At 34.3% G+C, this 15664-nt stretch overlaps 2 pseudogenes; both read right to left on the bottom strand.

Annotated features, from left to right (window-relative positions):
* Window positions 1-5853: 5853 nt before the first annotated feature.
* Window positions 5854-8546, bottom strand: LOC120080301 (phenylalanine ammonia-lyase-like; annotated as a pseudogene).
* LOC150038893 (phenylalanine ammonia-lyase G4-like) lies at window positions 7855-9548 on the bottom strand (annotated as a pseudogene).
* Window positions 9549-15664: the final 6116 nt, after the last annotated feature.

A 15664-nucleotide genomic window follows, 5' to 3' on the forward strand; every position in this document is an offset into this window, starting at 1 on the left:
AAAAAAAACTTGAACTACGTCATGATTTGATCCCTTTCTTTAAATGTACGAAGGGAACTTAAAGAAATTTAAGTTTAGTCCATCAGAAAAGGTACCACAACCACCTAAGTATGATACTACAAAATTGATGTTGATCATCCCCGTTAAAAAATGACACTTCAGATTGAAGATGTTCATCCCTATTGGGGGCAACACAATGGATTGAAGATGTTCATCCCTCATAAGGAACCAGCACAGTAAATAAAAGGCACACATTTAGAATGTGCTTCGCTTCCTCTTTAAAATCAAACTTAGATGCTCCTCCATCTTCAAGTTCAGAGGCTTCGTCGATGCTCTTTAATCTTCAAGTTTAGAGGCTTCATCACTGCTTCATCTTCATGTTCAAGTCTGAAGGTTTTGCAATGCCATCTTCATGCTCAAACTCGCGAAGTCGAGTTCAATGTGAAGATTCATCGATGCTTCGTCAAACTCAAATGCGGAGGATTTTACGATGCTTTGTCAAACTCAAACGCAAAGGTCTCGTCGATGCTTCTCCATCTTCAAGTTCAGAGACTCCATCGAAGTTGTTCCATCTTCAAGTTCAAGATTGGCGTGCATGGCCCTACTTCCATCTTTAAGTTCAAGGTCGGTGTGCATGGCTTCGCTCCATCTTCAAGTTCAAGGTCGGTGGCATGACTCCGCTTCATCTTCAAGCTCAAAGGCGGTGTGCATGGCTCCTCTTAATCTTCAAGTTCATGGTCGGTGTGCATTGCTCGATGATGCGTTATTTTATTAAGTGAAAATATGGATGATATGCGTTGAAGGATTGCGTTGTGCACTCAAGTTTCCCCAGCGGAATTCAAGTGTAAATTCCTCTGAGTTTCCTGGTAAGTCTAGGGTCGAACACAGGGACTTGTGAGAATAGTTGCATTGGTAATGTCTATGAAAACTTTGTGGTAACCAAGTAAATAAATAAAGTGTGGATGTGTTGTTGTGTTGATGAAAAAGAAGTAAATAAAGGCGGCGGATTTGAAAAAGATAGTTGCGTTGATAGATGCAATGAGTATGCGATGAACGGGTTGAGAAGATCTTTAGCTATCGTTACTAAGGAATGCGTCAAGATCATGTTATAACCATGCACAACAAGTCTTTTGCCAATGTTAATGCGATGCTTCTAAGTCTAAGATGCATGTATTGAATGCAAAATGTCCACAGAGCTTATCCCTAAGTCTCTACTCTTGTCCTATGCGTTGATGCAAAATGCATGAAAGCAAGATGACCACATACAATCATATCTTATTGCTAAGATGCATGCGATGCATTAATAACAAATAGTACTCATTCCTAAGGGCCTATCTCTCCTTTATGCGTTCTAATCTGGTTCTTCCAAACCTAGATTCTGACTTGACCTTCCCAAGTCTAGATCCTGTCTTTAGACTATCCTCCCGAGTATCTTTAATAGACGAATGAAACATACATAAACAAGATAATCGTGAAGATTCCCTCGTTATGCTAGCTAACTACTTCTCAACCTATTCAATTAATTTAGCTACCCATGCATAAATAATAGAGAGTGAATAGATATAGAGAAAGACATTCCATTCTTATGACTGAGTTGAGTACAAAATGACAATGGAAAGTAAAGGTAGAGAGCCTGGTAGCAATTCTTTGCTGACCGAGGCTTTTTACACTGAATCTCTATTCTGATCTACAAATGTTCTCGCTTTCGCAGGCGTTGGCCCTCTTTATCTTGGAGCTTCTAGTGCTTTCCCAAGCTTATCGGAACGATCTACCGACACACCTTCTTCCTCGCGTCTGCCTTAAAATGAAAGAAAACTATGGAAAGAGGCGTGAACTTGTAAAGTGATGAAGTAATCGACTACTTAACCCCTTCTATGAAGAATGCACTTGGTTTTTATAGAGTTTCCATGGTGAAAGGCGGCTTCTCTCTCCCGGTTGTACAGATGAGGCAGCTTTAATTTCTGACTGATGCGCCGGATAATTGTCACCGATAAAGCTAAATATACTTCGTGACCGTTATCGGCTGTCAACTTAATTTGGATCTGACTGCCGTCAGCTTTCTATCCCATCGCTCTTAATTATCCTTTCACTTGGATGTGCTCACCATGTTGCACTGACCAAGTTGCGGTGATTCTTCTTGGGCGAATGTTTGCAAGCACGATCAAAGCAAAATCTTGCGGTGAAGTTTCGCTCGACCAATGTATTCCTATGATCGTAATCTTTGCATTGCATTAACGCATATTCTGCACAAAAATGTAAAGATCAACGGCTCTAATGCATTGGAAGCATGCGACCGCAATATTATAAAATTTATGCTTAATAGACGCAATTTAACATATTTCATCAACACAATCCAACATTGTTTAAGAACTTAGTACTATGATAACGTGCATTTCTGCCCGTTATCACTCGACTCCATCTTCAGTGACTTGGTCTACAAAATCATGACACAGTTTCGCTTCATCTCCAAAGTCTGGCGTGGTTCGCTTCATCTTCAAACTGATGATGCGGCTTCACTTCATCTTTAAACTAATGGCGCGATTTCGCTTCATCTCCAAAGTCGTGGTGCGGTTTCGTTTCCTCTCCAAATTGTTGGCGCGACTTCGCTTCATCTCCAAAGTCGTGGTATGGCTTCGTTTCATCTCTGAACTGATGGCGCGGTTTCAATTCATCTCCAAACTGATGACGCGACTTCACTCAATCTTCAAAGTCGTGGTGCGGTTTCGTTTGCTCTCTAAAATATTGGTACAACTTCACCCCTTCTCCAAAATTGGCGTAGCTTCGCTTCCTCTCCAAAATGTGGGTGTGGTTCCACCTCATATGCGAGATCAAGTTTGGTTTGCCTAAGCTCTGCCTCATATGCAAGGACGACTCTGGTCCATCCAGCTCCACCTCATATGCGAGGACAACTCTGGTTCGTCCAGCTTTGCCTTGTACGCGAGATCGACTCTAGCCAACTTAACTCCGGTCAAAAGCTTGATAGCACATTCTTCTCATCTTCAAGGTTTGATGGCATATCTGCCTCATCTTCAATACTCGATGGCATAACATAACGAGGTAGACCTTATCGGGATGCTCCCTAGGGTGAAAGCATGGGAGAGTTGTAAGCCTTGTAGGGCCCCTCCTATGACGATCAGGATATGCGAACGGTGCTACAAGGTAGACCTTATTGGGATGCTCCCTAGGGTGAAAGCATGAGAGAGTTGTAAGCCTTGCAGGGCCCTTCCCATGATGATCAGGATATGCGAACAGTGCTACAAGGTAGACCTTATCGGGATGCTCTCTAGGGTGAAAGCATGGGAGAGTTGTAAGCCTTGCAAGGCCCCTCTCATAACGAGGAGGATATACGAACGGTGTTACAAGGTAGACCTTATCGGGATCCTCCATAGGGTGAAAGCATGAGAGAGTTGTAAGCCTTGCAGGGAGACCTTTGAATCCTCCCTAGGGTGATCGAATGGGAGATTTGTAAGCCTTTGCGGGGCCCCTGGTCACCTTTGTGGGGTCCCTCCTATGACGATCAGGATGCACAAGTACGAGAGGCGATATAATAGTTCCAGGGCCATCCCTTTGTATACCAAGGAGACGGTCATGTATCGAGGAATTGCTGGAAAAAAAAAATAAATAAAACATCACCTCCTACAAAAAAAAAAATAAAAAGAAAAAAAAGAAGAAGAAAAAGAAACAAAACAAAAAAAGAAAAAGAAAAATAAAAGGGAAAATAAAAAAACATGTGAAAAAAAGAAAATAAAAGAAAAAAATGAAAAAAAAAAGAAAAAAAGTACAAGAGAAGAAGAAAAAAAGGGAAATTTTTTCTTTTAACTATCGGTAGTTTCATCCATTGACTCAACTTGCCTCATCAAATTGAAGTTTTTTTATTATGGAAAGCAACAAGAAGTAGGGAAAACAAATCAATTAAAGAGGACAGTAGAAGAAAAGTTTCAATGAAAATAGAAATCCAAATGAGGAAAAACTCTCATAAAAAGTTCAAGTGCTTCCATCAATTCGCCATCGAATGGATCTAACAGAAACTCTGCAACCATACAAATTCATTGAATCATAAACTTTTTAATTGGATATGATCTCTTTGAAGACTTACCTCTATTTATAGATGAGGAAAAAGTGGTTATGTTTAAAGAAATATATATAAAAGAAATCACAACGGTTGGAAGATTTATCTCAAATTCAATGAAGATTCTTTCAATTATTTGGGGTAGTTAACAAAATTGGTTGAAATCCATATTTCACTAAGTTAAAGGACACAACAAACAATAATCTAAATACCTAAATTTTACTTGAAATTGTCAAGTTTTATCAAGATTCAAATTAAATCAAAATTTTAGCTCAAAATTTTAGTATATTTCAAATTTTGCATTGGTGAGAGTTGGATGCGAACCAAATTATTGAATTTGAATTTAAATTATAGTCGAAATAAAAATTTCTTAACACAAAATTTGGCGTATTCCAAAGTTTATGTCAAATCCAAATTGGAATGAGACAAAAATACTATTTGGGTACCAATAAAATTTTATCCAATGTTGAAACTTTTATATAACTCAAGTGTTGCCTTAATTGAAAATATAGGCGCATTCCGAGCTTCACCAAATCAAGGTTGAAGAAAAGAGAAAGACGAACTCGAAATTCTACTCAAAATCAAAATTGAAGCTAAGAGAAAGGCAAATTCAAAATTATACTTCAAATTTGCATGAAAAATTGAGATTTTTCCAAACTAAAAAAAAAGTTGTTAAAATTTGGGATACTACTCAAAATTCAATTTGCAATTAAAGTGGAATATAAATTCTATTTTAGTTCAAATTAAAGTTTACTTGGGAGCAAGAAAGTCAAGGACTAAAATTCATCTTTTGTTTATTTGGCGAAAGTGTATTAAGCAAACAAAATTTCAAATCAAAATTTTGAGCTAAATTTTCATATTTTGATCATGATGATGCATTAAATTAAAAGAGTCAAAATCGTACTTTGATTCCAAATTATTTTTTCGAGATTCACACACCGTATAGACGTGTGTAAATCTTGAAAAGGAAAATTTGTTGAAGGAGAAATTTCGGCGAATCACAAGTCACCACATCATCAATGAAAACCCGAGCCTATTGAAAAAATTATAAGTTGGATTGGGCCGAGTAATTAAGATCGCCCGGGCCCAACCCAATTCAAACCTGTGGTGAAATTTTGGGCTAAATTAAAGATTAAGCTCGATTCCAATACTTTGGCCCAACAACAAATGGGTCCAAGCCTAATTTTAGCTCAAACCCAATTTTGGCCCAGTAAAGTAATTAGGCTCAAGCCCATGTAAGGCCCATGAGAAACCTCTATAAATGGAGACATTATCTCTTCATTTGGTGGAGGTTGGAAGAATTGAAGGGAAAAGCTCTCTGGAGATCTAAAGTATGAAGCTCCAAGGATCTGAAGAACATAACTCCTCCAAAGCTTTAAAGATCAGAAGACACTAAACAATCTGACCACGCTTGAAGACTGAAGTCTTTTATATCTTAACTCCTCCAAAACTTTGAAGATCAGAAGACACTAAACAATCTGACCATGCTTGAAGACTGAAGTCTTTTGAAGATTCAAGCATTCTTCAAAGACTCGAAGCTCAAGAACATTCACATGCCCCCCTTCTATACATCAAGCATACGCATTTAACCGAGAGAGAATTAGAGGATCAAGTACTAGAGATTGAACCACATCGCATCAAATCAACATCAACTTCAACACCAACTCAAGTTTAACTCCACAAAACAAGTTTCTCCAGAAGCCTCGTGTGAACACTATTCGTCCAAGAGGATCAACAAGCCCAAAGGCCGATCCTCCAAGAATATCAACAAGCCTAAAGGTCAATCATGCAAGAGGATCAACAAGCTCAAAGGCCGATCCTCCAAGAATATCAACAAGCTTAAAGGTCAATCATGCAAGAAGATCATCAAGCCCAAAGGCTAATCATCCAAGAAGATCAACAAGCCCAAAGGCCGATCAGCCAAGAAGATCAACAAGCCCAAAGACCGATCACCCAAGAAGATCAACAAGCCCAAAGGCCGATCACCCAAGAAGATCAACAAGCCCAAAGGCCGATCACCCAAGAAGATCAACAAGCCCAAAGGCCGATCGTTCAAGAAGATCAACTAACTTAAAGTTTATAGTTTATTTTGAAAGCATCAAGATACCGTGTATTAGAGATCGTACTTACTTTCTACAAAATTAATATAAATACAAAGTTCAAGTTCTACGAAATAAATTTCTTCTGAAATCTCCTACGAACAGTTATATATACACATCAATTCATACTTTGAAATAAAATTTAAAATCAAGGAGAAGATCATTGCAAAACAAAAGAGATGAAGTTTTAAGGCTCCTAAAAAAGTAATATTTTTGTTTAAATTAAAAATTGAAAATTTGAAATTAAAAGGGTAATCAACTCATCTTAGAAAGAATAAATAAAACAATAATTTACTTTAAATTAAAGTTTGAAATAAAAGATAATTAAATCATCCAAATCTAAAAAAATCAATATAGATAAGATTAAAATTAAGAAAATAATTAAATCATCCAATCCAAAATAATTAGAAAAATAGAAAATATTTTGATTTAAATTTAAAGTTTAGAATTAAGAGACTAATTAAATCATCCAATAAAAAAAATTTTAAAATAAGAAAGAATTATCACAAAATTTTATAACAAAATCCTCTTTTTAAACTTTCGTACACGTGTAATGCATATAGTATCAAATTAGTATATTAAAAGTGGCCTAGATAAAAGAATCTTTTTAGGATAATTTTGCCAAAAAGTCTTATTATATAATACCTAAATTGTCCTTACCATCTCTCCAAATTCTCTCTCCCACATCATTCTCACAAAAAATTCACCATTTCCATTTCCTACGTTAATTTGTGTGTCTCATTATTTTTACAAATTTTCCATTAAAGGCATTAAAACCAATTTTCATCTTAATGAGCATAACCATCTTGCTTATAGGTAAAATGCATTTTAAGGTGAATATGAGGAGTTTTAACTAAAAAAACAACTTCGAATCATTTCGAATTTCATGATAAAAAATTGAATGGTCTATTATAATATTTTTTTATTGTCACCTCAACGTAAAGTCATTTTTTTTTTTCTTATTTAATAATTTTTTTAAATTAGAGAGATCTTTTAAAACTATTCTTAAACTTCAAAGACTAAAATGACCAATATAAAGATTGAATGCACTCATTTTTCAAAACACATCCAAATATATTTTTTTCATATAAAAATGTTTGTAGTTTGAAATTAGAACCCCTCCAATGCTTAGAAAACAGTGGTGATTTGAAATGAGTCAAATCTCTCATTATGTGGACCCATAATTCACAAATACTCTCAACTCCGAAATTAATTAAAATGAAATGGAAGGATTATTGAAGGAGAGAGATTTTCAACAATAATACTGTCTATTATCTATTGACTTTTTAGTGATAAGATGGTATCAATTATATGATTAAAAATGATTAAGAAAATAACAATAATGATAAAAAAAAAAAAGTCGCAAATACAAATGTTATCATATGTTTCAACCATTTTAAGTGCATGGTCCAATTCACAAATAGCCATAAGAATGAGTAAATAGGAATTGGTGTTCCATTCCACTCCTTCAAACATTCAAAGATAGAATCAATCATTTTTTTTGACATAAAGTTGTGAATACCTTTTCGCACTATTCTTCTGGAGATATCACCTTTCTGTCAGTTAGCAATCTTGTTCCCAACTCCTCTCTCACAAATCTGTATAATGGATAGGATCTGCAATCCTTGATTTGATTTTCAATTTTAGAATTTCCACTCTCATATGCCAACCTTACATTTTCAACTTCCTTTGGTAAAGTTGCCTTCAATTCCTGTTCAAAAGCACCAATCTTTTGGGAGATTGAAATGTTTGCATTCATTTCATTATTACCATTGTGACGTGCATGCTCAACGAGAATTTGCCTAAGCTTTTGCATTAGTGGGTAAGTAACATTGCATGGATCATCGATGTATGCAGAAGTGTATTCTCGCTCAATAACTTTGAGTAAATCTTTCTCACAAAATCTTGATGGATGAAGTGTGCCACTGGAGGATGTAGCCCACACTTTTTTTTGCTACTTGGCTAACTATGTTTTTGACAATGCTCTTCAAGTTTTCCTCCAAATGCCTCAAGTCAATTGCTTGACAAAGAGCAACTAAAAAAGTGGAAGACACGAGTTTAAGAATATCGATGGCTTCAACGGTTTTCCTTGAAAAAATTAAACCAAGAGAGTTAACATCCTGGTTGTGTTGCTCAACGCTCTGAACATGACTAGTCACTAGTTTTGCAGTATATTGAAGCTCAAAGCAGTATGAAGCTATGACAATCTCAGTACCTTTGAAGCCATAATCCAAACTTGGGTTTCTACTAGCAGAAATATTAGAAGGCAAACCATTATTTTAAAAATCATTGACTAATTCTGAAAATTGGGCAAATATGAGCTTTCCAACTGATGCAACTGCCAAACGCGTGTTGTCCATGGAAATTCCAATTGGCATTCTTTAGAAATTGCCTCCATGCAATGCCTTGTTTCTTGAAACATCAATCAAATGATTGTCGATGACTGAATTAATTTCTCGCTCGATTGACTTAGTGGAGAAACGAATCACTTTAATATCAAGGGACCCAACCATTGAGGAGAAGTACTAAGAGCATAATGATCTTATTTGGGTTTTTGGAGAGGATCCATTTCATGCAATTTTTTTTTTTTTGCTGTTTTCATGTAGGAACTTCCATCTCAAATGTGCTCCATGATTGCAGTTGCTTCAATTTGACCAGGGTGGTGCTTCAACTTATGGGTCAAATGGTCGGTGAATTCAGACTTTCCTTACATGACCTCGGTAAAAATGATAGATAGAATTTCAGACAAAACAACCAAAATATTTGTCTCGAATAGAATAATTGAAGCCAACCCAGAACAGACAATAGTGCCATTGACAAGAGCAAGACCTTCCTTAGGCTGCAACTCAAAGAACCCAGAATCAATACTAGCTCGTTCAAAAGCAGCCTTTGCATCAAGATTGGATTTGATGGCTTTTGAATTGTGACCCGTGAGCAACCCTGCAATATAAGATAAAGGAACCAAATCTCCGGAAGCTGTAATTGTTCCTCGAAATGGCAAATATAGAGTGACGTTATGGTTCAAGATAATAGCAATGGCTTTTAGAATCTCGAATCTAATACCAAAATAGCTTTGAAGGAGAGTGGTGATCCTCACCAACATGAAAAGATATAGCTATCAAAGTTTGGTATGGAAATTATAAAAGGGACAAAGTAAGAGGACTATTCTTTTATATTTGGTGGTCACGACTTCCTCTCAATTTCTTTTACACCATGTTTTTTTTTAATTTTTAATTTTTAGAGGAACAAAGTTTGTTTGGGAGTGATTATTAACTTTGATATTGTTAAACTCATTTTTGACATCATTCAAATGAATTTAGTTTCAGATTTTGATTCTAGTTTCTATTTAGTCCTTAAGTGTTGAGTTTTGTTTCAATTTAGTCTCTAAATTTCAAAATGTTATAATTTCATTTTTAAGATTTGAGTTTTATTTCAAATTGGTTTCTTGAATTGTAAGATTTTACATTTTTAACCCAAAACCTAAGAAACTAAATAAAAATTAAACTTAAAACCTAATAACCAAAAAATTATTTTCCCCTTCATTTAAAGATTAATGTTTGGAAAATGTTAAAACTGATTTTACAAAAATATAAAATAAATTAGAATTTATCTTTTAATAATTATTTGAAAAGTGCTTTTAGTCGGCGATTGACTTAGAATCACCCCCGCAAAATTTGCCCAACTTTTTGTTTTTTTGTTTTTAATTAAAATTTGGTTCACTTATGTATTGATCATTTTTTTAAGTTATTATTTTTAGGAATTAGGTAAATTCTAAAATCATCAAAACGAAATATAGTAATTCAAAACTACTTTGAAATATATGAAATATGCCTTTAAAATTAAAATTTGAAATTAAATATTAATAAATCAATTTTACAAAGCCAATTATTCTAAAATTTATTGTTCTAAAATCACTACTTCAACCATCATTTCCGAACATGCACTTGAACTTAATTATTTCCAGTCTTGCCTAAAAACATTTTTAGTGCTATTTTTCAATTAGTTATAAATTTTAACCTAATTTAATAGTTTCAAACATTTATCACATTTTCCCATCAAATAATCAAACAAATGGTATATCTATGTCAACTTTAATTTTATTAAATTATTTTTTTGAGAATTAATTTTATTAAATAATTTATTCATAGATTGATAACAACGGCTAAAATAATATTAATGTAACATTTTAGAAAAAGGAAACTTTGGGTAGTAGCCAAAATATGCAATAAATATAAACTTTTAAAAATCAAAAGAGTATATAAATAGAAATGAGAAAAGAGAATTAATGGAAGAATTTGGTGAAAGTCCAATATGCTGCTTATATTATTTAGTTAGTTAATAAATGCATGGACGATAGTATAAGAGTTAGTTTGGATTCACTTTCTCAATGTTTATATATATATATATATTTATTCCTAAACACTTATTTAAATATTTAAAAAGTCAATTTAAACATACCCTAAATATATAATTGAAGCACATTCTTTGAACACGTATTTAATTAATTCAACCCATTGAATACTAACAAAAAATATATCATAACTTTGAAAAATATGAGAGAGAGATGGGGTTGGTGAGTTTTAACTGATTTACCTTTCTAATTTAATTTGTATTATAACGAAGATTTAATTTTATTGTTACTATAATTTGATTAATTCATATATAGGTGAGTGATTATTTATTAACCTAATAATCAATCTCTACGGAAATTATCTTTAATTCCCTTCTTTTATCTTTAAAAGTTTTAATAATATCTATTTTATTTTTATAGTCACATCCTTTCATTATACGTACCAACATTGTTTCAACAAAAACTAATAAAACAAAGAAGTTTTAAAGAAAATGGATGAAAACTTCCCTTTCCCTTCTTTCAACTTTGAAAGAGTAACAACTTGGGAGAAAAACTGAGAGAAAAATATGGAAAAAAATTCAGTTAAGAAAAAAAGAGAAACAAATGTCATCTACTGAGATGGATGTTGGTGGAGACAAAATTTAAACATAAAATAATTTTCACTGTGGCAGATGATAGAATTACAGTTTCAGGTGTTTAGTTACTAAATTTATTTTGGAAAAAATACATTACTGGTCCAACAATTATGAAGAATAGGTGTATTTAGTATGTCAAATTTTAAATAGAACAATTTAGTGCATAAGTTTTCAAGAATAATTTAAAAGGTTTATCTAATAAAATAAAAAAAAATGATTAAATTTAAACAAAAAGTTAACCTGTAACGACAGTTCAGGAGGGATACATGAATGAACCGATATCACATCTGAATGAGAGGGATCCTAAAGGACATGAAAGTATCATTCCTTTTCGGTGGCTCAATCATAAGAAGCATTCAAGGTAAGTGAGGATGACGTAGCCTGGTCGCAGGTGATGCAGGGGGGAATGCCGAAGCCATCAGATGCTAAATCTAGATTCCGAATCCTGATCCGAATCTTGGGCCTGGGATGCTACATAACCATATGCTTTTAAATGCTAGATGAGTGGGTAAAAGATACAAAAATTAAAATTTTCCCTTAATCTTTCCTCTCTCAGATTCTGTTATCTTCTACCAAAATGGCTCTCTCATATTCTATCCCATCCCTCTTCACATGGCTAATGACAACTTTGAAATCTGCTTCTAATGGACAAAAACTATTGGTAATGGTGTGGGAGAAGACTGAAGAGAGAAGGAAATATTTACAATCTTTTTCTTCAGTTTAGCCATGGAGATATAGGAGAGAGAAAGAGAGAGAATGTATTAATTAAGCTTGTGCTTACATTAGTAAATTCTTTAACTTTCTTTTCTTTTTCGATTACCATTCAAACACAAAATTTTAAATACATTGATTTCAAATCATTCTCGTTCCAAATAAAATAATTAATTTAAAATCATTTCTCGGATTTCAAATAACATAATTTAAAACCATTCTTAAACTTTCTTGAATCCAAACGGAGAGTATAAGTGTTTTTTTTATTATTTTCTAAAATCAATTTTGTTTATTTTTCAGACATAACTATTTTAAAGTGAAGTGATTTTGGCAATAGTACCAAAATCACTCCAAAACATAGACTTAATTTATTGGGTTAGTTATAGGATGACACTATTTTCTTAATTCAACATTTCAACTTTGAAAAATCATTTCTCTCCTCTTTGACCATAATTCGTTTTTCTCCGCAACTTGTTTTCTAATATTCTCCCTCTCTTTCATGTAAGTTGTTTTATTTCTTATTATTTAATGTCCTAGCATAATCATATGCACACATTAAATTTTGTTGGGCTTGATAGGTTTAATGGGTTGTGAGATATCACTGTAAACTTGAAAACAAAGTTAATTTTAGGCTTAATGAAAGCCTGACCTGAATGTGAAAACCAGAAACCACCGATGGAAAGCATTGAAGTAAAAAATAGTGTGCTAAAAGCACAATCTACGTGAAGAATAATCTTCACCCTACACTTTGATGGTCAAGATTAGTTTCAAGCACTCTGAAGATTATAGACACTTCAATGACTATTCTTTCTTTTCTTTGTTGTAGAAAGATACCGAGAGAAAAGAAAGGGAGAACCTTAGGGTGATGCTGTCAGAGATCGTCTAGGCGATGAAGGCAAGTATCGTCTAGTCGATTGAGGTAAGGCAGTGATTCGTCTAGACGATAAGGCAATATTCGTCTAGACGATGAAGGTTTTATTGAAGATCGTTTAGACGATGGGGTTCGAGACCAAGTGAGAGTCTACACGATAGGAGTGTCGAGGTACACGATCGGTGTCAAAAGGTACATGATAGAGTAAAGAAGATCAGGGAAGAAGAAAAACACAAAGGTTTTTACATGGTTCGACCAAAGGTAACCTACGTCCATGGAGAAGCTGATGATTTTGTTAGGGGAGTTACAAAAAAACTATTACAAGATAAGTTTGATTTGCTATCTTGATCTCTCTGTATTTTTTCACTCTCTTACTTGTACAAGAAATTACAAAAGTATATAAAGACAGCTTGTATGTAACTAATTTCTAACAATCTTGAAGTTGTTTTCATTATTTGTAATAACGATCTCCACCTTGAAAGAAACTTCAAGTGTTTCTTCAGCTTCTTTGAACTGATTCTCTTCTTCTTTAACCTTTGTCTCTCAGCTCAAACCCTATAATATCGAGGCATTTCTGAAGTTTGAGCTGAGTGACAGTCTTTATCAACATGTCGGAGGCATTCTCTGAGGTAGGTACTTTTAAAACTTCTATTTGTTTTGCTACAATATGTTCTCGAATGAAATGATATTTGACATCTATATGTTTAGTTCTGTTGTGATACTATGGATGCTTTGATAAATTTATGGTGCTTTGATTGTCACAAAAATTTTCACTGTGTTCCGTTTGATCCCGAAATCACATAGGAGACCTTTAACCATAAACCTTCTTTTACTGCTTCTGAAAGAGCAATAAACTCTGCCACAGTAGTAGAAAGGGCTACTACTGATTGCAATGTAGCCTTCTAGCTTAGAACACACCTTCCATATAGGAAGATATAGCCTGATAAGAATCTTCTCTTGTCTAGATCTCCAGCATAGTCAGAGTCAACATACCTAATCAACTCTGGTTCTTTATCTAGAAGCTGTTGGTACATTAGTTTAGCACTTGAAGTACCCTTAAGGTACCTCATTATCCACTTAGTTGCCTCCCAGTGCCTTTTACCTAGATTAGCCATATATTTACTCACTAGACTTGTAGATAGGCAATATCCGGCCTTGTAGACACCATTAGATACATTAAGCTTTCCACAACTTGGGAATAGGGGACGGTTGACATTACCTTCTGATGTTCAATGTTAGATTCTTTAGGTGATTCTCTCCTGAGAGTTTAAAATGGTTAGCAATAGGGGTAGATACTGATTTAGCCTCTGTTATATGATACTTCTTAAGCAATTTCTGACAATATTGTGACTGATCAATGCTGAGAATACTTGATTTGCTGTTACTGATTATATCAATGCCTAGAATTCTCTTTGCATTGCCCATGTCTTTCATTTTAAATTCTGACTTGAGTAGATCTTTGGCTTTATTTAACTTTTTCATAGTTGCTCCTGATAATAGCATTTCATCCACATAGAGTAACAAATAGATAGAATGGGTACAGGTATCAGTGTTTATGTAAACACAGCTATCATAGGAGCTTTTATTAAAACCATTCTTTTGCATAAAGTCATTGAATCTTCTGTTCCAATACCTAGGGGACTGTTTAAGGCCATAGATAGACTTATTAAGTAGGCAAACATAGTCTTCTTTCCCTCTGACCTTATACCCTTTAGGTTAGCTCATATAGATAACTTCCTCTAAGAAGCCATGTAGAAAAGTTGTGTTAACATCATGTTGCTCCAGCTCTAGGTTATTCTGAGCCAGAATAGACAATAATAGTCTGATAGAAGTCTGCTTGACCACTGGAGAGAATATCTCATTGAAATCAACACCTGGTCTTTGAGTAAAACCCTTAGCTATCAACCTAGTTTTATATCTAGGTCCTTGATCATTAGGGAAACCCTCCTTTAATTTGTACACCCATTTGGATGCAATTGGCTTGCAACCTTTTGGCAAGAGTGTCAACTCCAAAGTGTTATTTCTAATTAGTGAATCAACTTCTTCATTCATTGCTTCTATCCACAACTTAGCTTTAGGACAACTCACTACTTCTTCAAAAGTTTGAGGGTTATGAATCATTACATAAGTATGAAGCATTTAAAACTAAGTAGTTATCATACCTTGAAGGTGGCACAATAGTTATTCTTTGCTTATCTCTAGCTAGGCTGTACCCCCTCAAGTTTGGTTCTTCTTGCTCGGGATCAGAAATAGCATCTTTTACTTCTTCTTCAAGATGAGGTAGTTGAACAAAAGTTGATTATGAGCTTGAAGGATAAGAACTAGGGTTGAGAACTTGCTCCACCTCAATTATATCATTCTTCATTTGAGGTGCTGTAACATTAGATGTAGATCCCTACATAAACATTTCATACTCCCTGAAAACAACATCTCTGCTTGTAATACATCTCTTCTCTGTAGGGTGCCACATTCTAAACCCCTTAACTTCTTCTATGAAACCCAAAAACATACATTTCACAGCTCGGGCAGCTAATTTCCCTTTACTCTAATGGACAAAACCAGTGCAACCAAACACCCTTAGATTATTTAGGCTAGGAGATTGTTTGATCCACCTTTCTTTAGGGATTAGAAGGTTAAGAGATGCATGGGGGCATCTGTTTAGTGTATAGACAGTATATGAGGCTGCTTCTGCCCAAAATTTTTCAAGAAATATTGCATCTGACAGTAGGCTTCTTATTCTCTCCATAATAGTTCTATTCAATCTCTCTGCCACCCTATTTTGCTGAGGTGTATACCTAACAGTCTTGTGTCTAGTAATACCATGCTGTCTACAAAAAACATTAAACTTCTCTACACAGTACTCAAGCCCATTGTTAGTTCTTAGACACTTAATTTGACTGTTAGATAATTTTTAAACCATAATCTTCC

This window comes from Benincasa hispida, chromosome 1, assembly GCF_027475165.1.
Source record: "Benincasa hispida cultivar pf3 chromosome 1, pf3_genome.v1.1, whole genome shotgun sequence".
NCBI classification, from domain to species: Eukaryota; Viridiplantae; Streptophyta; class Magnoliopsida; order Cucurbitales; family Cucurbitaceae; genus Benincasa; species Benincasa hispida.